The sequence below is a fragment of the Eumetopias jubatus genome, unplaced genomic scaffold, assembly GCF_037043125.1.
Source record: "Eumetopias jubatus isolate StellerSeaLion01/CBP00866 unplaced genomic scaffold, mEumJub1_p1.0 scaffold_2, whole genome shotgun sequence".
NCBI classification, from domain to species: domain Eukaryota; kingdom Metazoa; phylum Chordata; class Mammalia; order Carnivora; family Otariidae; genus Eumetopias; species Eumetopias jubatus.
In genome coordinates, this window is record NW_028274808.1 from 151,786,398 (window position 1) to 151,813,991 (window position 27,594).

The window sequence follows — 27,594 nt, forward strand, 5'->3', positions numbered from 1 at the left end:
TGTGTGTCATGCACTATGAAGATTGATAATAAAGAGAACAGTGTTACAAGGTAAATTGTACATTAAAATTTTGAAGAATTTATTTGAGCAAACATGGACTTGAATCTGGCAACGTCAAAATGAAAATGGTTAGGAGCATTCAACCAACAAAATCTAAGGGAAAGATTCTTGTAGAGCAGACAGAAGTAAAGCTTAAATGATAGCTTAATTTAGGAAAGCCTAGCTGGCTGTTTGTGATTGGTGTTCTTAAGTTTTAATTTCTTAACCTTGAGGCATTTATAGGAATTGACTCTGGCTTACATTTCAGTTTGCTTACATAGGCTGCCAAAGCATTAAATCTACCTCAGTCTAACGGCCTCTTTAATTACTTTAACAATAGGAAATGAAATTTCAATTCTCATGGAGTTTACATTGTATGTCACCAGCCAAATGGGTTTTGTTTACATGGTTCTACAGTTGGAAAAAAATATTAAATCATCTTCTACTTACCCACTCCTATTTTTATGTCTGTATTTATCAAAGACCATGTATCTACCATTTTCAAACTCAAATATGTTTCCCCCCAGTTTAAAGTACATTAGCCCTTTCCACCAATAGGTAAGTAGTATCTGTCAATCATAATATTCTGTGACTTCCCAATGACTTCAGGGGAAAAAGAGCATAGTAAATCATGTAGTTTATAAGGACTTCCATAAATACATTACTTCTTATCTCTCTTGCCCCATTTACTTCCACTTTTCCCATCAACATGTCACATTCCATGCTCCAACCACATGGAACCACTCTGAATCTCTTGGCAGTCCTTGATAGTACAATTAAAAAAAAGACCACCATCAAATACATTTGAGAGTGTCCATATAGAGTCCCATCAGTAAGAGTAACCTAAAAACTTTTTCTTTTTTCTCACCCTAGAGCCTTGAAAACTAGTGAAATTGGCATAACAAAAGAGGCAAATTTTTTCTGCACACCTAGAAATCTTCAAACATATTAGTACTCCAATAGAGTTCTCTAAATAATTACATATTGTCAACTAAAATCCTACTTTGAAGTAGATGGCATTTAGATTGCAAATAAATATTATGCATTAGAGCTATTGAATGTAGCACGGATAGCTAAAAGGAAAGCATGCATAATTTTATTGTGGACAAAGACTAAAACACATGAATATATACTGAAAATAACTTTGTCATAGTGTTTGATTTTATACTATTGAGTAAGTCATAGCATTTCAACTTGTCTATTACTTGAACATACAAAATTGAAAACATTTTTCTCAAGTAAATGAACTTCATCAAACTATAAAAATTAGAAATTTAACAAAATAATTATTATATGACATAAACGTGAACCTCATTTTGAGTAAGTATCCAATGTAGGCAAAAATGCCAATGTTTTTGTTATTTTTATAAGAGATATAAATATGTGAATGATAGGAATTATATGATGAAAAATGATGCATCTTTAATATACTATTAATATTATGAACTAATTTACTATAAATCATAAATATGTCATTATAAAACTTTATATAAGAATGGTTACTCTTTTACCACTTTATTACACATATATTTGATCCCATTCTTAATTATAATATGCCAGTCAATTCAGTGTATGGTACATAAATTTCAAAGAACATAATTTTGTTTTTGCTACTGCTTTTTATATGAAAATAATATGATGATAAGTCTTGCCAATAATGCACTAAATATACACTCCACATTTTGAAATTTTTAGAATGTAGAAACTTCTTTCATGTATAAATACAAATACAAATGTTTATGTTTGTCAATTATTTTTAAAAATCACTCAAATCGTTCATAGAATATTCTCTCCTGGCACTGAATGTAATTTTTATGACTAGGTCTTTTATTATATGACAGTACAACAACAGTTGACATTTTGTAAGAAACTGGCTCCATAAAAGTTGATTTAATACCCTTTCAGAGCTTTAAGTTAAATCTCATGAGTTGTAACTTCTTTTTATCAAAAAAATATTTTATCACTGAACTACTTGGAAATTGTGCAGTAAAGGGTTAGCTCAGTAGTTCTGGGTTGCCTAAACCCTGCACATTCTAAAGTTCTTCAGGAATGGCTTTTGACCAGCTCCTGAGAGATAACCTCTGAAACCATGAGATGCCCTCGTTGATAAGAATACCTTTGTTTGGTACAGCCACTGTGGAAAACAATATGGGGGTTTCTCAAAAACTAAATTAAAAATAGAAATACCATCTGATCCAAAAGTCCCACTACTGTGTATTTACCTAAAGAAAATGAAAACACTATTGAAACAGATATATGCACCCCTATGTTTATTGCTATATTATTTACAATAGCCAAGATATGTAAGCAACCCAAATATCCATTCATAGATTAATGGATAAAGAAGATGTGCTATATATATATGCCATTGATATATATATATATGTGTGTGTGTGTGTGTGTGTGTGAAAGACAAATACCATATGATTCCACTTATATGTGGAACTTAAAGAACAAAACAAATGAATGAACAAACATAAAGCAAGATCAAACCTATAAATTCTGAGAACAAACTGATGGTTGCCAAAGGGAGTACAGTGGAAGGATAGGCAAAATGGGGTGAAGGGGAGAGGGAAATACAGGCTTCCAGTTATGGAATAAATAAGCCATGGGAATAAAGTTACAGCATAGGGAATATAATCAATGGTGTTTTAATAGTGTTGTATGGTGACAGATGGGAACTACTCTTACGGTGAGCATAACATAATGTATAGACTTGTCCAATCATTATGTTGTACATCTGAAACTAATCTAATATTTAGTGTCAACTATACTAAAATAAAAAAAAGAAAAGAAAGCCTTTGTATACCTGAAGACTTAAGCAATATGAGATCGCTTATGCCAACAATGTGATTTATGGCAAATAACATTCAGGAATGTTATACACTCTGAACAGCTAAGATTGATCTCAAATGTTTGTTTTTTAACATTTGAAAATAATTAATGTAACATACTGCATTAACAGAATAAACAGAAACCACATGATCAGATTAAGAGATGTTGGATAGTCATTTGAAAAATGACCATACATTTACTGTAAAAACCCTCAATGAACTACGAATAAAAGAGATTTTTCTCCACTTAGTAAAGTGCATCTATGTAAATCCCCCTGCTAACATCGTATTTAATGATGAAAGACTGAAGTCTTTCTCAAATATAATGAACAAGGCAAGGATGTTTACTTTTGCCATTTCTATTCTACATTGTGCTGTGTATTATTCTAGCTAGGACATTAAGGCAACAAGAGTAAGAACAACAAAATAATTTAAATGCATCCATTTGGAAAGAAAAAAGTAAACCTGTATTTACTGCCAGAAGATATGATCCTGCATGTAACAAATCACAAGGAACACCCCAAAATTACCATAAGAAATATGTTTAGCAAGGTCACAGTACACAAGTTCATTACACAAATAACAGTTGTATTTTTATACATTAGCAACAATCAGAACTTGATATTAAGTAAATTATTGCATTTGCAATGGCAATAAGACAATAAAATTTACAAAATATCATTAAATAATGAAAAGACAAGCCACAGACTGGGAGAAAATTTTTTTTTGTTTTTGTTTCAAGTTTTTATTTAAATTCTAGTTAGTTAACGTATAGTGTAATATTGGTTTCAGGAGTAGAATTTAATAATTCATCACTTACATAACACTGAGCTATAATTTCTGAATTATTTCTAGGAAAGTTTATCTATTATTAACTCAAGAAGATATTCTCCTAGTATAGCCACCGAAAGCGGTTCATAGTTTTAGCTATCTCTTTAGATTTTTGATCCATCTCAAATTAATTTTTATGTATAATGTGAGAAAGACCCAAAGATCATTATATTATTGATGGATAACCAGTGGTCTCAAAACCATTTGCTTAAAATACCTTCTCTTTCAAATTGGATTAATTTAGTATTTTATCAAAAATCCAATGAGTATTAAGGAAAAGAGGAAAGTAGGGAATGTCTATTCAATGGGTATAAGGGTTCAGTTATGCAAGATGAGTGAATTATAGAGTTCTGATGTACAATACTATACCTATAGTTAATGATTCTGTATTGTACACTTAAAATTTCATTAAGAGGGTAGATCTTATTAAGTATCGCAATAAAAAATTCAAATGAGTAAAATTGTGGTTCTATTCTGGAGTGTTCCATTAAGCTATGTGTTGAACCATGGACTAGTGTCACACTACTTAATTACAGTAACTTTGTAGTAGGTCAGAAATCAGGTATTATAAGTGCTTTTTAATTTTTTTAAGATTATTTATTTATTTATTTGACAGAGAGAGACACAGCGAGAGAGGGAACACAAGCAGGGGGAGTGGGAGACGGAGACACAGGCTTCCCGCTGAGCAGGAAGCCAGATACGGGGCTCAATCCCAGGACCCTGAGATCACGACCTCAGCCCAAGGCAGACACTTAACGACTGAGCCACCCAGGCGCCCTAAGTGCTTTTTTAAGGATATCTATTTTTAAGGGAGTTCTGGGGTTTCTACATTCCCTGAATTTCCATAAAATAATAGAGGTCTCTCTCATAGTAATCAACTAGAAAACTGAAAAGTTCAGTTTATGATAGTAAGAGGACAAGCAAGTTACCTGGGATCACCAGATGTTACCAAAAGCTATTATTGAGGGAGGATGTTCATGTAAGAACTTAAAATAAAAGACTCTGACACAGAATTATGTCAACATTTCCAAGTAACAGTTAAGCAGAATTGACTCTTTTCTTAAGGATTTTTTTATTTTATTATGTTATGTCAATCACCATACATTTCATCATTAGTTTTTGATGTGGTGTTCCATGATTCATTATTTGCATGTAACACTCAGTGCTCCATTAAGTATGTGCCCTCTTTAATACTCATCACTAGAACCCTCAGTTTGTTTCTCAGAGTCCATAGTCTCTCATGGTTCATCTCCCCCTCCAATTTTTTAAAGATTTTATTTATTTGAGAGAGAGAGAGAGCAAGAGAGAGAACACAAGTGGGGTAGGGGTGCAGAGGGAGAGGGAGAAGCAAACTCCCCACTGAGCGGGAAGCCCCATGTGGGGCTCGATCCCAGGACCCTGGGATCATGACCTGAGCCAAAAGACAGACGCTTAACTGACTGAGCCACCCATGTGCCCCAGAATTGACTTTTTTTTCCATGTAAATTTAAATATGTTAGTTTTCTGTTGTTGTTAAGTATACTTCTAATAATTTGGATTTTTCTTTAATAATTAGTATATATCTAAGTTAAAATGCATAGAAAATATTTTTAGCCCTTTGTATTTTCATATATTTTAATTATTTTAACAGTAGAGGATAGAAAATGAAAAAGTGACCACAACCACTTCATTTTATGCACATTAAAATTGAGATGGTTTCATAGTTATCTATTCTGTCTGGCCATTGAAAACTAGGGCCTTTGATTTTGCCCCAGAAATAAAAAAATCATATTTATGTCCATAAACTGAGATTGCATGGTCAATGAAGAATGAGAAATATAATGAAAACAAGCTAATATGACTAATACACACATGACATACACGGGGCTTATTTGTAGACTCATTACCCATATCCCTTACCATGAGGTTAAACTTTGTTTACAGACTATCCCAAGAAAGTGTAAATAGATGAGCTTTTCAGACATGGCCAGCAAACAACCTTGCTGTTCAATAAAGACATCTTGGCGCCCCCAACTCCTTAGCTTCATCAGTTCTCACATTTGGGAGATAAATGAATCATATAATGGCATGGAAATATTTTCTGGATGTGTTTATTTGGACATGTATTTTGAGATGACTCCTTCTAATGTATTGTGTGAACAGATCTAAGAGTTTAGCAACATTAGCCAGCAGGAAATTCATCCTGTCCAGTCCTTAGGGTAGCTATTTAGTCTGGGTAGTAAACACTCTTATTATCACTATTACACTTAAGGTAACCAAGGCTTAATTAGAGCTTAATTAAGTTTCTCAAAAACTTTAGATGAATACTGAGTTTGTTCTAACTCCAGAAAAATTGCTCAGAACCATTACAGCATACTGCACTTATTTGTGTAAAACAATGTATCTTAAAGGGTAATAGATTAACATGCCTTGTCTTTCAAAAAGTGGCACCTTCTTAACGGGTTTGCTAGGTATAGTAGATAAAAGAAAAATAAAACTTTTAAGCGGAGACCCCACAGAAAAAGCTTTTGGACTAATGATCATTGCTGAGGAAGATAGAACTTTTATTGTAACAACCATAAAATAGTTGATGTATTTTTATCAAATAGAAGAAATTCTTAATTAATTTTATGAAAGTGCACAACCACATATCTATAATAACAGACATTTAAGATATAGAAAATTTATTTAAAAACAATAATAGTTCAGAATTGAAGAATTTCACATTCCTCATTTTTGTTATAAACAAATTTTCAAACTATCTATTATCAAAGAAAGTAACAAAATAAAACACAAAAGCTCAGTTGGTGTCCTCCTTAGAAACCTCATGTTTTACCCTTAAGGCCTTTTAATTACTTGGATGAGGTCCGCTCACATTATTGAAGGTAATCTTCTTTACTTAAAATCCACTGATTATAAATGTTAACCACATCTACAAAATGCCTTCACAGCAACACCTAGATTTATGTTTGACTAAGTAATTGGATACAATTATAGCCTAGCCAAGTTGATGTATAAAACTAACCACCACACTTCGTTAGAGACGTTTTAAGAAATTTGTTACAATTCTGATGACCAGTGTGTGCACATTAACTAACTTCTTTTTTAATTAATTTATTTTTGATGTAGGGTTCCATGATTCATTGTTTCTATAATCAAGAGTTTTATAATGTTATGTGTAGGTAAGTTCTTGCACAACAATTGTGTCCAAAATAATTTAATACAATCCTTCTTCCATATCCACTGGTTCAATATTTCATTGAATCATACAGCACCATTAGTATGTTGAATTGAATGTTAGCTGTCAAATAAATGTGACAGGAAGTCCTACATATTTTTATCCATTCAGTTTTTACACTTGTTAAACAAACCTCTCTGGATTCCAGAAGCACTATGTGCGACAATGAGATATTTAGCTTTTATACATTTTTAAAATAATTCCAAATCCTGCTAAGCTTTGAATAGGCCCCAGGCAAGTATTACCCTATTGTCTTTTTTTGCCTAGTCAAGATTATTTTTTAAATAAATACTTGCAAATTGTAACATTAAGTATTAGCAAAATGACTCAGTTACAGTACGATGTCTGGGAGCATTCTGGAGTCACAGAGTCTGGAGTCTGGACATACTACAGTAAGTATCTAGGACTCAGTGCCAGGAAAGGGCCATGTTCAGTAGTTATCAATAGCTATTATATTCTAACCAGACTACGCACCAAAATTTTGGCTGTAACTTTTTTTCTTTGCTTCTGGTCCAGTTGGGTTCCCCAAGTTTATTTTACTTATGATTTCCAAAATTTCATTTTTAAGTTAGAGTCCTGATAATGCTAGTATCGGAGCTTTTTCTAAAGAAATGCAAGGGGTGCCTGGGTAGCTCAGTAGCTCATTCATTAAGCGTCTGCCTTCAGCTCAGGTCATGGTCCCAGGGTCCTGGGATTGAGCCCCACATCAGGCTCCCTGCTCCGCGGGAAGCCTGCTTCTCCCTCTCCCACTCCCCCTGCTTGCATTCCCTCTCTCGCTATGTCTCCAACTGTCAAATAAATAAATAAAATCTTTAAAAAAAATAAAGAAATGCAAGTATTAATCCCCTCTGCTTTCAAGTTAAGACTACTTTACCCACAAATGTGGTATATATCACTATATAAATGAGAAAAATGGGCAAAGTCCTCACCTGCCTATTAAATGACAAATGAAAAGATCTCAAAGACAGAGAGTATATAAAGAAATTGTATAAAATCCTGTGTGTAATGCAACATTTACCGAGGAATCCATATTCTTTAAAGATCTTTCAGTCAGTGAGAGAGTAGGAAATTTTCTGTATGCTCAATAACTAAGACAGTCAATACTCCTTTGGAATTACCATCAGGGGAAAAAAAGGGTAATGATTGCAATTTGACAGAAAAGCAGATGAATAAGCCAATTTCAAAACCTCTCAGGCTAGTGGTAAATCTCCTGATCTAAATTAAATGGTATAAGCTCCATAGTACCAAATGGACCAGTATTATAACTCCTATTTATTTATTTTATTTTTTATTTTTTTCAAGCCATTCCTATTTATTTTTATAATACATTTCAACTTAGATTTTTACAGGATGATTTTATGAAAAATATTCAAATATGTAAATTATTTTATTGACACAAAGAGATCACATATTTTCAATAAAAATATCAGATTCTCACCCTAAATTACATTCCATATGCTATTTGTTTTTCTAAACATGGAGACTGATGTCCATATTTTTAAAGAACAAATAAGAATAAACTAGTATATCTTAATGACTGAATCCTTTTTGCATCACAGAAAATTTCTTAGCTCACTGCTAAGAAATTTAAATAAATAAAAATTTAAAAAGGAATAGATGAATAAAACTTGCTAGAGGGAGTTTGAAAGTGCATTACTAACTCCTCATGAAGCTCTTAGAAATGTCTAATATGAGAAAAGAAAAAGTGATGGGCGCCTGGGTGGCTCAGTTGGTTAAGCGACTGCCTTCGGCTCAGGTCATGATCCTAGAGTCCTGGGATCGAGTCCCACATCGGGCTCCCTGCTCGGCGGGGAGTTTGCTTCTCCCTCTGACCCTCTTCCCTCTCGTGCTCTCTATCTCTCATTCTCTCTCTCTCAAATAAATAAATAAAATCTTAAAAAAAAAAGAAAAAGTGAATGAAAGATGTGATTTATAAGACAGTACTTCTGTTTTCCCCTTTGATCTGAACATGCTATGTAAGGATCTAACATTCTGCAAAAGGTTAAATTTTTGGTGACAATCCATTGTATTAGAATTTTCCAGAAGAAAAGAACCAGCAGATTTATTATAAGTAATTAGGATACCTGGTGGTATCATTCTAAACTGAGTGCAAAGGTCTGAGAACTAGGAAAATGATGGTATAATTTCAGGAGAAGACCAATATCCAGCTCAGTCAGGCAGAGAGAGCAAATTCTCCCTTTCTCCACCTTCTTGCCTCTCAGGTTAGATGATTCCTTTCTTCCTTCCTTCCCTCATTCCTAACTTTCTTTCTTTCTTTTTCTTTCTTTCTTTCTTTCTTTCTTTCTTTCTTTCTTTCTTTCTTTCTTTCTTTCTTTCTTTCTTTCTTTCTTTCTTTTCTTTCTTTCTTTCTTTCTTTCTTTCTTTCTTTCTTTCTTTCTTTCTTTCTTTCTTTCTCTTTCTTTTCTTTCTCTTTCTTTCTCTTTCTCTTTCTTTCTTTCTTCTTTTTTCTCTTTCTTTCTTTCTTTCTTTTCTTTCTTTTTTCTTTCTTTCTTTCTTTCTTTCTTTCTTTCTTTCTTTCTTTCTTTCTTTCTTTCTTTCTTTCTTTCTTTCTTTCTTTCTTTTTCTCTCTCTCTTCCTTCCTCCCTTCTTTCTTTCTTCCTTTCCTTTCCTTTCCTTGCCCTTCCCTTCCCTCCCTTTCCTTTCCTTTCCTTCCTTCCCCCTCCGCCTTTCCTCCCTTCTTCCCTTCTTCTTTCCTCTTTTTCTGCCAAAGCAACAAATAATCATACTTAACATTTGAATGTACCAAGCTACTAATGGGTGGATATAATTGAATGTTGTCTTCCTTATGATTCAAAGAAATATACTTTAGTTACTATTGTCTTTGAATTCATAGAGTAAGTTTTGTTAGAATTACAGGTACCCAAATTTTAAGCTTATATCTTCTTAGCACTACAAAGTTCTTCAAGCCAGTCTTATATATTTCCTGCTCTAATCCTCCAATCATCCATTTCTCCAAGGAGCATTGTTTCCCTTTATTGAAGAATAGTATTAAAAGCCAAGATCTGGGTACTTATTGCTTTTAGGGTGTCATTTTTTGGGCCCTCTCTGCTGATGAACAAAAAATATGTGTTTTTACTAACCCACATATATGCAATATTTATGAAGATTCCTATATATAAACATCTATATCTTTATTAATTTAAACATGACTTCATACAGATGTCTCAGATTCTAATTCATTACCACATGGATCATTCTAAATTTCCTCACCTTGCTTATCTGTACATTCTTAATCCCACAGTGACAAACAAGGCTTCAACCATCTGCCATCCTCTTACTTAATTACTCCATTCCAATATAACTGTTTAGCTCTCTAAGCATTGCTAATCCATAATCTTTTAACTACTTTATCAACTTGTATATAGTGTTTGTGTGCAGTTCCTTACAGACTACACTCATTCCAAAATTTACTTTGGTTGTCACCTGTCCCCTTGTGACCTTCTGTGAGATTCTTTCACGCACTTACAAAACAGCTAAATTCTCTTGTATCAGGGGCAGGGGTCCCAGAATGACATTTTGTATATTTGCACATATTAGGATTCATGCTTTTGCTATACATTTCTATGTACTTTGACAAGTGCATAATGTCCTTTATCCACTATTATGGTATTCTATAAAATAAATTTGCTGCCTTAAAAAGCTCTTGCACTTCACTTATTCATCTTTCACCACAAAATCTACCAACATTAAACAGTTTAGTGTCTTGATAATTTTGCCTTGTCTAAAATTATACAAAGTTGGGATTGTGCATGCAGTATGTAGCTTTTCACTGGCTTCTTTCAATTATCAATATGAATTGAAGTCTCCTTCATGCTTTTTTATTGCTTTATAGCTCATTTACTTTTATTGAAGAATATTTCATTGTACAAATGTACTGCAGTCTGTTTATCCATTTGTGTTTTGAGCAATATCTTGGTGGTTTCTAGTTTGGCTGATCATAAATAGAGCTACTGTTAAATATGACCACGCAGGTTTGTGTGTAATGACAAGTTTTCAATCAGCTGGATAAATATCTAGAAGTACAATGGATGGATCAAATAGTAAAACTGTTTAGCTTGTAAGGGACTGACACACTGTCTTCCAAAGTACATATATCATTTTTAATTCCCAAAAGCAATGAACGAGAATTCCTGTTGCTCTACATTCTCACCAGCATTTGGCATTGTAGCCATTCTAATTAGGGTGCAGTGATGCCTCATTGTTGTTTTAATTTGCAATTCCATGATTACAAATGATGATGAGCATCATTCATGTTTATTTACCACCTGCCTGTGTTCTTTGGTGAAAAATCTGTTAAGATATGTTGCTGATTTTTAATCGTTAAGTGTTGAATCTCAGTAGTGTCCATCCTCTATCTTTGTTCTTTAGTGTCGTGTTGGTTCCTTTGAATCTTTTCTCTTTGAATATAAACTTAAAATCAGTTTTTCAATTTCCATGAAATAACTTCCTGGGATTTTCTTTGAGATTGTGTTTAATTTGTAGATCAAGTTAGGAAAAAGTGATATCTTTACAAAATTGTGTTTTCCATTCCATAATCATGAATCAATATCCAAATTTTCAGTTGCTGTTGGATGTCTTGTGTCAGAGTTTTATAGTTTTCTACACATAGAATCTGTGTATATTTTGATAGATTTATACCTAGAAAGTTCTTTTTGTAGTGCTATTATAAATAGTATTGTGTGTTTAATTTAAAACCCTAATTGCTAGGGTGTCTGGGTGGCTCAGCCAGTTAGAGGTCCAACTGTTGATTTCAGCTCAAGTCATGATCTCAGGGTCGTGAGAGTGAGCCCACATCTGGCTGTAGCCTGGGCATGGAGCTTGCATAAGATCTTCTCTCTCCATCTTTGTCCTCCCCTTTCCCTCTCTCTCTCTTTCTCTAAAAGAAAAAAAAAGTAAAGCCTTAATTGCTAATTGCTGATATATAGAAAAAGCTTAACCGATAGTAGGGGAAAAATCACCCAGACTTATGAGTTGAGTGGGATATGAGGCGATTGAGAGCTTGGACATCAGAAGTCTACTGATGGGTTACCAAATTCCCATTTTATGATATTTAAAATCAGGTGAGACATTCCAATGAAGGCATAAACTATCTCCATTTCTATCTTCTAAATGTGTTTTTCCCCCACCAAATTCATATTAGGAGGTGGGGTCCGTGGGTGTTGATAGGTTGTGAGAACCGAACCTCCATGAAATGGATTAGTACCCTTATAAAAGAGGACCCAGAGAACTTGCTTCTGCATTTCATCATGTGAGGACACAAAGAGAAGAAAAAATAAATAAAAGACAAAAAAAAGCAAGTGAGAATATGTGTTTTATTCCTCTAATAATATCTGAAAGAAGGATCAGTTCCCTTCCCCCCAAAAAATAAGTATATGACACATCTATATAAAGCATATAAGATAGATCCAGATTTTTACTCACCTTAGAGTGGCATTGAAATAGCATAATGCTTTCTCATGTGAACAAAAGCACAATGGAAATCGGGAAGAAAAAACTTGTTAAAAATTGGTCTTTGCAGCAATGTAGAATCAAGGAGTGATTACCAAAAGAAATGATGAGTAGATGAAATAGAGTTAAAAATCACCTTTTGATTTGTCAGTACATCAACCTGTACGAATATTATGCAACACAAGAGAAAACAGAGATAGGACAATTGATTGTAAATTTTCATCTTTTTGGGATATGCATTCAATGTGTTTCCTACTGTACTTTACTGTTGTGTCTAGAAGAGAACCTGTTCTCAGAAAAGTCTTCAGCACAAAGCATTTTGATTTTTGCTTTGTTGTCTAGAAACCAAGTACAATGAAAATTTAAAATTCACAATCTACCTCAAAACAAAACTGATTCTATGGCACATTTCAGATCAACCCACATTCTAAGCAGCTTATTTTTTTTAACTAGTCAGTAAAGACAATATTAATGTGGTTTGCAACTACACAGATGAATCTGCAAATAGAAATATTATTCTTACTAAAGTGTTCTATTTAGGATGTTTATAACAAGTAATACCCTTTCACATTTAACACGGTCTAAGTCTGAAATGTTTATACTGTTCGTGCCACCAAGATATCTTGCATTTATTTTTTTTCAAAATTATATATACTAAGAAAATTATGTTCAAAATAAGATATAAATTTCAATTTGTGAATGTCTTTAAATGTACCCCTGAGTATGTGAGCCACAATATATTGCCACATTTGTCAAGGTTCACAGAACACAAATTATTTAAATAACCCTTGGTTTCTAAATATGCAGCAAAGATAAATAAGTAATCTTACCACAGGCAACATTTCCATACTTCTCCCACTGTCTGACAGCTGGACCTCTTTAATATCCCAAACCATAACTGATTGGCCAATGCCACCTGTTCAGCACAAATTCGAAAGCCATTCATTTGTATAAAATAAACAAGTACATAAAGAAAGCATACTTTTTGCAGAAAATATAAAATATATACTCAAATGAGAAATAGGAGTAAAAATGAAAGAATGTACTTAGAAGGGAAAGTTATGTGATTTTGTAAAACCTCTCACATAGTATATCCACTGCAACATTAAAACGTTATGAGGACTCTCTTTTCTGAATACACTATACTTTGGGAATTAACAGTTGTTAAGATTTGTTAGATCTGTCATTTGCTAGGTGTGCCAACTTTTAAAAGATATTTATCCTCTCAAATATGCATTTCTGCATCACTAAAATAACACTTCAGATTTCTTGCAGATATCTAATAAGGAAATTAATAAAAACTGATTAATTAAGTACTGGTTTAATAGGATACTTCAATAAATGTTAACAACTGAAAAAATAAATCTTGTAAAATTAAATACGCTGAAAACTCTGATACATAAAAATAGAAATTACTTGCCACCCTGCATACATATATTTTAATCATCATGCATAGTTGTGATTTTCTTTGAATTAAAGAGCTTAATGAATGTTATTAATAAATTATTTATCAGTATAAATACTATTAGTATTAAAATATTTTTCCAATTGCATGACGACTCTATCATTCTGATTTAGTGGTGTAAAGCAGTGACCTATTATGTCCTTGGACTCTGTGGTTTAAGAGTTGGAGCAGCTGCTGCATAGCTCTCATTTAGAACGTCTGACATTGTTTCAGTTAGATGTTAGCTGGAACTACAATAATCTGAACACTTGAGTAGGCTGGGCAATCCTAATGGCTTGCTCACATGGCTTTTTGTTGGTGAGAAATTGAGTTAGTGCCATTGATTGCAACACTAATACATGGCATTTCCAGCATGAGGGTCACCGGGTGCATGGATTTTCCCAGAGTGAATGTCCAAAGATAACCAGGTTGCAGCTACATGGCTTTTTACGTCCTAACCTTGAAAGCCATAAAGTGTTACTTTTATCATCCTATAGTTAGAAGTATGCCCAAACTGATATAGATAGCAACCTCTTGATGAGATAAACTTACTTAGTAGGTGAGTTTATATTGCAAAAGAACACGTGGGATGGAAAATAGAAATGAGGGAGCTCTGTTTTGGGGGTCATCCTTTTGGGAAAAGTTGTGCTTAATTCCTTCTCTGATATGCTTGGAGAAGACAGAAGATTTCTGATGAGATAGGCCTGATGACACAGTGCTGGATGAATAGGTAAATATAATTAAAGAATGAGGCATTAGAGATTTTATGAGACCACAGTTCTCACAAGAGAATAGATATAGAACATTTTTTAAATAGTTTTATCAGTATTATTATATTAGTAAATAAAGAAAATGCAAGAAGAATGTTATTGAGGAACGTGTATCTGCAGAAACATGCTGTTTTTCAAAACAAGTGAGAGACAACACCAGGAAATAATGTTTAAAACAATTAAATCAAGTAACAACAACAACAAAACACTAAAAAAAGTGGAACATGCACAGATGTTTAAATGTTTATCCAAATTAAAAAGAAAAATGTGAAAATTTCAAACAAGTCTTATGGTGAATTGCTTCTTTTATTTAATTTTCATATTTTGAGAGCTCCCATAATTTTTCACAAGGAAAAACAGAATTCCAGGCATTCAGTTCTTATAAGGGTATTTTATTCTAACAGTTTTACAAAATACAAATGTTGTTCCAGACTACTAAATATTCCTACTAGTTAGTGAAGCAATGTCATAAGAAACAATTAGGTACTCTCACTGTATTCTATCTCTTTTAAAAAGAAACTTAATAAATACAGTTTTATATGTGCCTGTGCAATATACATGTTGTGTGTACAAAGCCTAAGCCTGAAACGTTAAGTGAACATATAATTTGTAATCCAGAATGTTTTTGGATTTTAGAAATGAAAGTAATAGCTATATGTATCTTACATTGTATGATACCATTTCAAAATTTAGGATATCTCCCTTCTATTAACTGTCTGCTTCCTCAAGGGAGTGTGTGAATATTCGTAATATGTGGACTACAAATACATTAAGTTCAAGTCAAATAAGACTGTAACAAATCTGTAATAAAATCAAAATTATTTGTCAGAAGTTTTTTGTTTTCAGATTTTTAGATGAGAGATTTTGGGTCCAAATATAGGATGTAGTCTGTCTTTGTTTCTCTCTCAATATAGATAGGCAGACGTATACATACATACACATACACTTAATATACATACACACAACCATATATGTATTTTTTAAAGATTTTATTTATTTATTTGAGAGAGAGAGAGCACGAAAGGGAAGAGGGTGAGAGGGAGAAGCAGACTCCCTGCTGAGCAGGGAGCCTGATGCGGGACTCGATCCTGGGACTCCAGGATCATGACCTGAGCCGAAGGCAGTCGCTTAACCAACTGAGCCACCCAGGCGCCCTATATTTTTGCTTCTTTCCCCATTCACACTTAATTTATCCTTGACTTATTACTACATTATATAGAAAATATGAGTGAGCAAAAAAAAAATAAAATGATAAATACCCATAACTTTAAGAAAATGAATATTAGGCAAATTTGAGTTTTGCTTATATTGATAGTAGGTACACTAGATTAGTAGGAGAGTTTCAATGAGCTATGACACTATCTAATTTGGTCAGTTTAAGCAAATTATTAAACTCTCTTGGTTTCTCTAAAATGAGATTCTTAGACTCCAAAAAGAGAATGTTCAGTATATGGCCTCTCACTTTCCTTCTAGTCTAAAGTTGTTTAACGGGCTTATCATCACTTCTTGTTCAGAACGTATTACCTTGGTCACGTTTAATAAAATATCTGCTGCTAAATAAAAACAAACCTGGAATTAGATAAGGATGTGTTAATTGGAAAGATTATTGCAGTAGAGAGAATTATCCAAACTTAAATGAGCAAATTTCTCAAAACAAACAGAAAGGCACATTTCATTTATAGGAAGGGATAGAGAGTAAGCAAGGGGAAGCTGAGTAAATTAGTTGAAATGATCAGGGGGTTCTGACAAGAAAAGTGAATGCCTGTGGTCAGTCTATTCTCAGGAGAAGCTGATAAGGACGCCCGCCTACTTTTTAGTGCTTGCACAGCCTTGGAGGTGAATGGAGTTCAAGGACCAATAGGAGGGAGAGAAGCCTGACTAAAGTTTGGTCAAGACAAAGCAACGGGTAACCAATGGGCAGTTGTGAGCCCTTGGAATCCACCCATCTCCCACAGAGATTGGCATCTTTCTCTGAGGTTTTCAGACCTAAATTTGATTTGATTTTTAAAACACCGTGATTCTTTCCCTTAGAGGGATGTTTAAACATATAAATGTTGCCATATCCACAATATACATGCCATTTTCTGTGCTGAAAATCTTTCAATCCATGCTGTTGTCTAATATTTCATGACAAATCTACTTTTAATCATCTCACTACCAGTTCTGTTTAAATTAGAAATTTAACCCAATGATATGTAACTTTTTGATGACCTTGTAAAGCAAGTTACAATATTTTGAAAGGAGGGGGTCAAGTGGTGAGGACCTAAGGGTGGTTTCTAGTGGCTGAGAGAGTGCATCTGCTGACAGCATAAAAATGGTGATTTCAGTCATACAACCGCAAAGAAATTAATTCGTACAATATCCTGAAAGAGCCTGAACCAGGCTCTTCCCTACTGAAGTTTCTCGATGAGATGGCTGCCTGGCAGACAAACTGATTTTAGCCCTGTGAAATACTAAACTGCCCCCAGACTTCTGATCCACAGAAACTGTAGATAAGAAATGGGTATTGTTGGAAGTTCCTAAATTTGGACAATTTTTAAAGCAGCAATCAGTAAGTAATAAGGCACATATAAAAAAATCTTGCAAATATGTATAGCTTATTATTAAACAACATGTAAAAATATCTTATCATTGTCTTCCTTCTTAAATGAATTCAATATGAAAGTCAGAAAAATCTGTTAATTTAAATTTTACATCTATTGTGTGGAAGCCATAAAAATGGTTCCCACAAGTATCATAATACTTCACAACTTTGTAAAAGAGATAGATATTAGATATAGATATGGAAATCAGGATGTATCACAACAAAGCACACCAGGAGACAGTTCTGAAAATAACAAATGCTAGCCCTTATTTGAGAAGTACACTTACTAGGATTGAATATCAATGAGATGTAATTGCTAGATGCTTTCATATTCCAGCTTAGCAAAATAAAACTGTCTAATTTTTGAGATGTTGAAAATGTCAATGTATGCAAATTTGAGGAAGGGCTGGAAATCACAGGGTGACAGAAGGGAAGAAAGAAAGGAGATTAAATCCTACAATTAGATCTTCCTGATATGAATATGAAATATAAAATACACATAAAAAGACTAGTAGTAATTCCTCAATTGCCAATGTCACCATATTCTATAAAGTGATAAGTGGAGAGTCTATGTTAAGAAAAACGAATGACCTCAAACTTTATAACCTGTAAAATAGAGTTTTGAAGTTAATAAATGGGCTGTTTCCCTTAAGACATTATTGCCAATGCAACAAATATAAAGTATATTCTCCAGAAAATGTGAGAGTCTTTGTAGAGCTATTACCAGTTTGGATAGTCTTTATGACAGATAAGTTACCACTTCCCTACATTCTCAATATACAGGAATTCAAAGCTCATTAAATGTAGATATTATGCTTTACTTCCTTTTCTCTCTCTCTGCTCTAAAGATTCTGTTAAATCTATTTTAATAACTACTATCCTCCAGGAATACTTAAAACATATTTGATTACAGCTTGGTACACTCGATTTTTGAAATTATATTTTATTTATTTTTTAATGGGCAATATATTTACAAGGGAAATGTGAAAAGAAAAAATGGTATGCTGTGAAAAATAAGCTTTTCTTATCTACTCCTTCACCTTTCCTCTTTCTAGATCCAGTGGTGGTTACAATTGTCCATCTCTTGTGTATTCTTACACAGAGATTGAATGTGTATATAACTGTGCAAGGGTTTGTTTGTATGTATACGTATGTTTTGTATGCATATGTGTAATTATTGAAAGAAACTTCCCTTATCAAACACCAGTCATACTCTCAAGAGGCAAATTCTTTTAATTTATAAGTTTCCACTTGTAATGGTTAATTCCATTTCTTACATAACATATTAGTATTACCAGATCTTTTATTAATTTAAAGGAATATCTGCCAACTTTTTGAAATAGTAAATACAAATTTGGCTGACTTTACCACCATTCTACTCCTTTTGGCCTTGAAATTATATGTATTGTAACATTGGAAATATTATTTCTCATTCCATCAACTATTGAAACCTTGTAATGAAGAGTTAAAGCTCCTAAAAGCAATTAACAGAATAGGAAATCCTGGTGTACCATAAACATATGAATATATTCAATTTAACCAGCAAGGAAAGAAATAAAAATAAAATTTTAATGAGATATAACGTTAACAATGTGACTTAGGTGAGCACTTCTATATGAACATTTATACAACTATCAAGGAGAGTAATTTGAATATATCTTAAAAAGTTTAAGATGCACACACTCAACAATTTCATGTCATTTCTATGTGAAAAATTCACAAACATGCATGTGGAAACATGTAAAGAATGTTCATCGCAACAATGAACACAACAAAAAAATCTGCAAACCAAATGAAATATATTTTCCACTGATAAGAAAATGGCTAAAAATTCATGGCATATTTGTGCAAATAGAATACTACAATGCAATAAAAAATGCACTGACATATAACATCTACATTGATAAATGTAACAAATACAGTTTTGATAAAATAAAATGTTTTAAGAGAATAAATAAATAATGATATCATTTGTATAAACTTCAAAATAGACAGTGTATCCTATATGTGTTGGACATATATACATACATGTTTTAAGTATAAATGGCACTTTTGTACACGTTGACATATTATACTGAATGTACAATATTCTTGTTTTTCTTGCATAATATGGTATCTGGAAATTCCATTCACTATATAGATCCACATTACCTGTTTTAACAGCTCTGTTATATTCCATTGTTTTAGTGTAATGAAATATCTTAAATGTACACAAATCTCTCTCTTCCTTTAACCTGACTCATGTTAATACTGCTATCTTTAAACCCACATATTGATAATAGCAGAACTGCATGATTAAAGAAATTTGTGCCCTTGAATCTATATTTGAAGAGGACCCAACTGTAAGCAAGAGATAACCGTTTTAAGGTTCATAAAATAATTCATTAAAAGGTGCCACTTGTATGAAGTTTCAACTAAGCAATTAATCTACCATATTGTTTGTAAGAGTATATACATATGCAATAAAAATATACAATCATGAATGGAAATGATAAATTTCTAATTTAAGGTTGGTGTGACCTCTGGATGTGAAGGAATGCAGATAAATAGAGGAATGTGATCCTGTGTGAGAAGTCCACAGGGCTGGACCTCTGTTGGCCCTTTGTTACTTCTTAAACTGTATATATATTTTGTTATATTTTTATAGGCTTTCTATGTTTGATATATTTCACATATTCTTAAATTTGAATTCAGTTCACTCTTCTCATTGTATTGGGAAAATCTGAACAAGTAGAAATAGATTTGGGACAATTTTCTATGTTTTAACCTAGAATCTTCTATTTCTTTCAGTAACTAGCACATAATTAATATACAGCATTAATTCAATAAATTTTTGTTTGTATAGTTATTTTTTTAAAGATTTTATTTATTTATTTGAGAGAGGGAACAAGAGAGAGAGCACATGCCAAAGGGAAAGGCAGAGGGAGAAGCAAACTCCCCACCCAGCAGGGAGCCCAACATGGGGCTCAATCCCAGCACCCTGGGATCATGACCTGAGCTTAACCAACTGAGCCACCCAGGTGCCCCTGTTTGTATCATTATTTTTATGATTTTTAATCATAAAATCATATTCATAGTTAATTATATCTTGTTTTCAATAAACTGGGAAAGAACTGACCATGATTGGTAAGGTAAACACAATGGTTAAAAGTAATGGTCTATAACTTCTCTTAGCTACATGCATTTTTAGTATTAGAAGACACTGTAGCAAATTCAATAAGAAAATGTTATGCATATTTTTTAAATTTTTTAAAAGATTTATTTATTTTATGAATATATTATTTATTTTAATTTAAAGGTTTTTTGTTTGTTTCTAATGCTGTATTTTTTTATTTTATTATGTTATGTTAATCACCATACGTTACATCATTCGTTTTTTTTCTCTTTTTTTTATTTTTATTGTTATGTTAATCACCATATATTACATCATTTGTTTTGGTGTAGTGTTCCATGATTCATTGTTTGCGTATAACACCCAGTGCTCCATGCAGTACGTGCCCTCCTTAATACCCATCACCAGGCTAACCCTTCCCCCCACCCCCTCCCCTCTAGAACCCTCAGTTTGTTTCTCAGAGTCCACAGTCTCTCACGGTTCATCTCCCCCTCCGATTCCCCCCCTTCATTTTTGTTTGTTTTAGACATTTATTTATTTATTTTAGTGGGAGGGGCAGAGGGCGAGGGAGAGAATCTCAAGCACACCCCATGCTCAGCACAGGACCCCATGCAGGGCTTGATTTCATGACCATGAGATCACAACCTGGCTGAAACAAAGAGTCAGACCCTTAACTGACTATGCCACCCAGGTGCCCCTGCTATGCATATTTTTAAGTACACAGCAAATACCAATTCACATTTAGAGAAGAAATTAAACATGGGTAAACAGCAAGGAATACAAGAAAAAAAGGAAAGGGAGAGATTTTCTCATATACCTTAAAGTCCATGTACTGATATAATAAAATAACTGGGACTCAATTATTCACACAGCAACAATCATTTCCAGATTTTAGTTTCATATTAATAAAGAAAAATCTTTTTTGCTTGGAGACTCTGAATTAATTATATTATGTGCTCAGAAGCTGTGAAAACTAAGCAACACACATTATTGAAGAGTGACTTAAGAAGTAAAATTAGGAGAATTGTTTAAGAAGCTTTTGATTCAAGAGAAGTAATTACTTCAATACGCACAACAAAACAGACTATTTTTCTACATAATCTCACAGATTCAAACAACGGAAGGATGGTGAAATTGATTCCTTCAACAATTTAATCAGCTGCAGAGTTTATTAGTGTTTCACTTTGTTTGCATCATTGGATGCCTGCCTTATTAAAATTTTGCACTCAAATTTTATAAAAATACTGAGAACTGAAGCTAAATGTTTTCAAATGATAAACTCAAACATACTAAAATATTCTTAAAACCAAAGTGTGAAAAGGTTGGCAAGAAGATGTTTTACATATATTGGTTATGATTGGCCCGCTATTTGCCGGGCAAATGTGATAGCCCTGAAAGAGATTCAACTGTCTTTTCATTGATATACTTTATGTTAATAACAGTTTCCCTCCAGGGAAAGTATGTTTGAAGATGTAAAAATACTTCCAAACACATAATTATTATTAAATGGAGAAACAACTATTTTTAAAACTTCACATATTCCCTTACCACCTCTTTTTCAGTTATTTTCAACTTCCCTTTACATTCTTTATAGTAAGTGGTTACACATTTGTTATGGTAACCCCTCGGAGGTGAAATGTACTGCACCACACCCCCAAAACTTAGTTTGTTGAGACTGATAGTGCCATACATGCACCAGGAGGGTATGAAAAAGTTTATTGCTCACATAATGAGGCTTCTGTGGAAGAACAAGATAAGCTCTCAAGCTGGTCCAAGATTGGCTTGCAAGAAAGGAAAGGAAGTTTTACTGACCTTTTGATGATTAAGGGGTAGTGCTGGGGTGACTGTTTTGCACTGGTGAGGGCTTGCATGGCTTGATTCCTCTAGGAATGCAAAACAGGGAGCATCTTGGCTCTCTAATTAGTTTCCTTAGATGTGGGACAGAGGGAAAGTGGCAGTGGTGGGACTTGAAAGTTGTATGCAGTCAAACCAAAAATGGATTCCAAATTATTATTATAATCTTAGTAAGTCAGAAATTGCTGAATAATGATGTTACCTAGTGCTTTTTATTCCTGATCATCTTGCTTCACTACATATCTCAAAGTTCTAAGCAGTCAAGGATAGCCCTGTGACTGAGTTATAGCCATTGAGCACTGAGAGTAAGTGACATTAAAACTTCTGAGTCTAGATTTTCAAATATAACACACATTATTCATTAAATTTCCTGTCTTGATATAGAGAAACACAATCACATTTGCCAAGTGTTATAATACATGTTAAATCTGTAACTAGTCCACCAGTTCATTGCTTTCCCAACCAGGATGGCAATTTCAGAAGCTGCTGGGTATTTCTATTGCTTTCTGCTCCAAATGAAATAAGCCTTCTCTGGCAGAGATGATAGTCTTCATGATCTGTTCCACCCTTACAGAATTACTACGGACAGCCAAGAAGGGCATGTGAAAAAAGCCTCAAGCAGGAACGCCACAGACTTGTACTCTTCTTAACTAAAGCTTAATAATTTTTCAAGATAAGAAGCTTCAAATTTGTTGCATTCCTTTTGTCAAGTTCCAGATTCTTAAAACGACTATTTTTTCCACAATTTCACCCATTTTGTAGTTACTGTAGCTTCATGGTATGATTTTGCCAAACTCCTCAATCCGTCATGTCATAATTTATGCCTTTCTCATTTCTGTTGAATTTTCTTTTCTTCTTTTCTACCATAAATCTTGTTTTCTTTAGAACACTTTCTACCGTATACGTTTATATATTTGTATGTTGGTGTCAATTTTAATTTTAATATTTATTAATAAAGTGATTTTTCTTTTGTTTTTCTTTTTCCTGAGTTCAGATATCATTCTTTTTTAAGTTTTTGTTTGTTAAACAATTTTTCTCTTTTAAGCTAATTCTGATTTATTTTCTTTTATTCTTTACTATTATTTTAGAATTTCATTTTCAGTTGTTTTGACATAAGGGTTACCCACCTCTTTTGATTATGGGCATGTCTTTAGAGCAAGACTTCAGTGTTGTTTTGTTGTTGTTTTATTTGTTTTGTTTTGTTTTTTTCACTCTGTTCCCATCTCCCATCTGAAAATTCTCTTGCCTTTACCACTTACTGACCATGTTTGACTCAAATCTATTGATATTCTTAGTAATGTCTACTCATTTTAGAGTTTTGTTCTGGCAGGATGTTTTGGCCAGCTGGTTGAGTATTTTTAGGGCCTGGTATATAAGCAATACCCAGATATTTTCCTACTTGCTACAACTCATAAATATTTTACTCAGCACAAATCAGAACTCATAATTCCTCTTGATTTTTTCTCAGGTAGGCTTAACAAATTTCCCTTTTAAATGGAGACTCACTTATGTAATGAAGATTTGTTAGAGATTTCTGTTTTTGTAAGTCTCAAGATCATTTAATGTTTCTTTATTATACCATTGCTTCTTTCTTTCTTTTTTTTTAAAGATTTTATTTATTTATTTGACAGAGAAAGACACAGTGAGAGAGGGAACACAAGCAGGGGGAGTGGGAGAGGGAGAAGCAGGCTTCCCGTGGAGCAGGGAGCCCGATGCAGGGCTTGATCCCAAGAACCTGGGATCATGACCTGAGCCAAAGGCAGATGCTTAATGACTGAGCCACCCAGGCGCCCCCCCATTTCTTCTTTCTAAGTAGATTATAATTATATAGATATTGTCGCTCTTGATGACTACTTCTAGTTTGTTGTTTATGAGAATACCTTGTTACCTAGTTTTTACTGATTACAGAGGTGGTTTTTATACGCTAGTTTGTATGACATTTTTATTTCTATAGGAAAGGGATTTGGGAGATGTTTTTGACACAGCATTACCATGCTGTTAGCTGGTGTTTTGAATGTGTCTCTACTGTAAACTGGTCTTTTAAATGTTTCTTAATGTTTGTTAATGTGTTCTTAACACAGTAGGAAAGAAATAGCAACAAATGGGACACTTTAGTATGATACTGAATAGAGAAAGAAAGGAACATAAACCCATACAATATGAGAAATGTTTGTGGAGACTGATATTTATTTAGCCTGGTGGAAGTGAAAAATGAAGGGAGACATACCTATCATATTTTTTCAAACTTTTAATTTTGCACTAATATTAGGCTTATAAAAAGTTGCAAAAATATTACAGAGTCTCCATATACCCTTAACTTAGACTCCTCTATTGTTACATTGTGCATAACCGTAATATAATCGCCAAAAACCTGGAAATTAACATTGGCACAATACTGTATTTACACTGTTGACCTTCATTAGTATTTTCTCAATAATGACATTTTATTTTCTGATTTAGGACTCAAAGATTGTATATTACATTTGTGATATTTCTGCATTCTTTCCTCAGCGTTCAACATCTTGATACATTTTTTTCTTTAAAGATTTTATTTATTTATTTGAGAGAGAGAGGGAGAGAGAAAGAGCAAACATGGGCTGGGGGGAGGGGCAGATGGAGGAAGAGAAGCGGATCCCTGCTGAGCAAGGAGCCCGCTGCAGGGCTAGATCCCAAGACCTCAAGATCATGACCTGATCCGAAGGCAGACACTTAATTGACTGAGCCACCAAGGCGCCCCTCATCACCTTGATACTTTTAATGATCACTGGTCAGTTTTTATTTTGAAGTCCGTCAATTTGGGATGGTCTGATATTTTCTCATGATTAGAATAAAGCTACATATTTTTGGCTAGACTACCTCAGAAGTACTATGCTCTTCTCAGTACATCACATCATGATGTCAATATATCTTGTTATTTATTACAGATTATGTTAGCCTCAACCAGTTAGTAACAGTTGTGTCTATTGGGATTTCTCCACTGTCATGTTACTTTCTTCCTACCTTTATAATAATTAATATCTTGGGGACAACACTTTGAACCTATGCATATAACATATATCAAACTTTCACATGCTAATTTAACAATTATTGAAGAACAGTTTGGTTGCTCTTAGTTTTTGATGAATATTAATGAAGGGGCTATACCCGTTCACAGGTAGATTTCTGTGTAGACACTAGTTTTTAAATCAATTGGGCAAATACCTATAGCTCAGTTATTGTATTTGTGGAAAGAATTTGTTTAGTTTTATAAAAAACTACCAAACTGTCTTCCGAAGTATCTGTCCTATTTTTCATCTCCGCCATCAACAATTGAGTTGCTATTGCTTTGCATCCTCATTGACATTGGTATTGTCAGTGCTTTGGATTTTATTTTATTTAAATATGTTATTTATTGGAGCGCCTGGGTGGCTCAGTCGGTTAAGCAGCTGCCTTCGGCTCAGGTCATAATCCAAGGGTCCTGGGATCGAGCCACGCATCCGGCTCCCTGCTGCGCAGGAAGCCTGCTTCTCCCTCTCCCACTCCCCTGCTCGTGTTCCCTTTCTCGCTGTCACTCTCTCTGTGTCAAATAAATAAAATCTTAATAAATAAATAAATAAATAAATAAATTTATTTATTTGAGGGAGAGAGTGAGCAAGAAAGAGAGCACAAGCCGGAGGAGAGGCAAAGGGAGAGAGAGAAGCCTACTCCCTGCTGAGCAGAAAGCCCGATGCAGGGCTCAATCCCAGGACCCTGAGATCATGACCTGAGCTGAAGGCAGACCCTTAGCTGACTGAGCCACACAGGTTCCCCAGGTGTTTTGGATTTTAGCCATTCCAATAGATGTGTAGTAATAGCTTACTGTCTTTTGAATCTGAAATTCCTTAAATAACACTGATCACTTTTTGTATGCTTACTTGTCTTCTTCATATCTTCTTTCATGAAGTATCTGTTCAGATATATTGTCATATTTAGTTGGGTTGTTTGTTTACTTATTGCTAAGTTTTAAGAGTCCTTTGTATACTTTGGATCCAAATACTTTATTAGGTATGTATTTTACAAATAATTTTCCTGGGTGTGGCTTGTATTTTCATTCTTTTAATAATGTCTTTTACTGAGAAGTTTTTAATTGTCATAAATTTTAGGTTGTCACTTTTTTTTTCCATGAATTGTACTTTTGGTGTTGTCTCTAAAATGTCATCACAAAGTCCAAGGTCGCTTAGATTTCCTCTTATATTTCTTTCTAAATGTTTGATAGTTTGTATTTTTCATTAAGGTCGATGATCTGTTTTGAGTTCATCTTAAAAATTTTTTAACTAACTGAAAAGAAATATAGCATATCCAAACTCATGAGATGCAGTGACAACAGAGTGTAAAGAGAAATTATAAAATTAAAGGTGTCTATGGAAAATAAAAATCTAAAATCTATATTCTAGGTTTACGTTGTTGGAAGCAAGTACAAAAATAACAACTTAAACCTCAAACAATTAGAAGAAAACAATAAAAATTATGGCATAAATCAATGAAACTAAAAATAGGAAAACAGTCAATAAAACCAAAGCTTATTCTTTGAAAAGGTCAAAAAAATTGATAGACCCATAGCCATACTAAACAAGAAAAAAAGAGGAGACAAATTGTCAAATTCGAAATAAAAGGGGCATTATGACTCCTAATTCCATGGACACTAAAAGGATAACAGAGGAATATTATGAACAACTCGAAGTCCACAAGTTTGATAACTTAAATGCAATAGATCAATTAACTGAAAGACACATACAAAAAAATTCACAAATAAGAAATAATCTAGGTTTATATCTATTAAAAATGAATGAATAATTAATAACCATTCAAGACAGAAAATACCAGGATTACTTGGCTTTACTGGTGAATTCTACCAAACATTTAAGGCAGAAACTATACCAGTTCTCCACAGCCACTTCAGGAAATACAAGCAGGGGGAACACTTCTGAATTCATTCTATGGGGCTAGGATTGGTCTAAGAATAAAACCAGATAAAAATATTATAAGCAAGAAAAATCATAGACCCATGTCACCCAGGAATAGTCACGCAAGAATCTTTAACAAAATTTTGGCAAATAGAATTTAATAATGTATTGCAAGGATTGTATACTCCAACTGGGTGGGATTTGCAAGTGATTAGTGACATAGTTGGATTAATATCTATCATGTTTGTAACTGTTTCTATTCACAGCATTTGTTTTTCAACCCTGCTATTTTCTGCCTTCTCTCTCTCTTTTTTTAAAGATTTTATTTATTTATGTGAGAGAGAGACAGAGCGTGTGAGAGAGAGAGCCACCTTGAGTCAGGGGGAGCAGAGGGAGAGGGAGAAGTAGGCTCCGCACTGAGTGGGGAGCCTGATGGGGGACTTGATTTGGTGCTCTATCCCCAGACCGGGATCATGATCTGAGCCAAGGCAGATGCCCAACCTACTGAGCCACCCAGG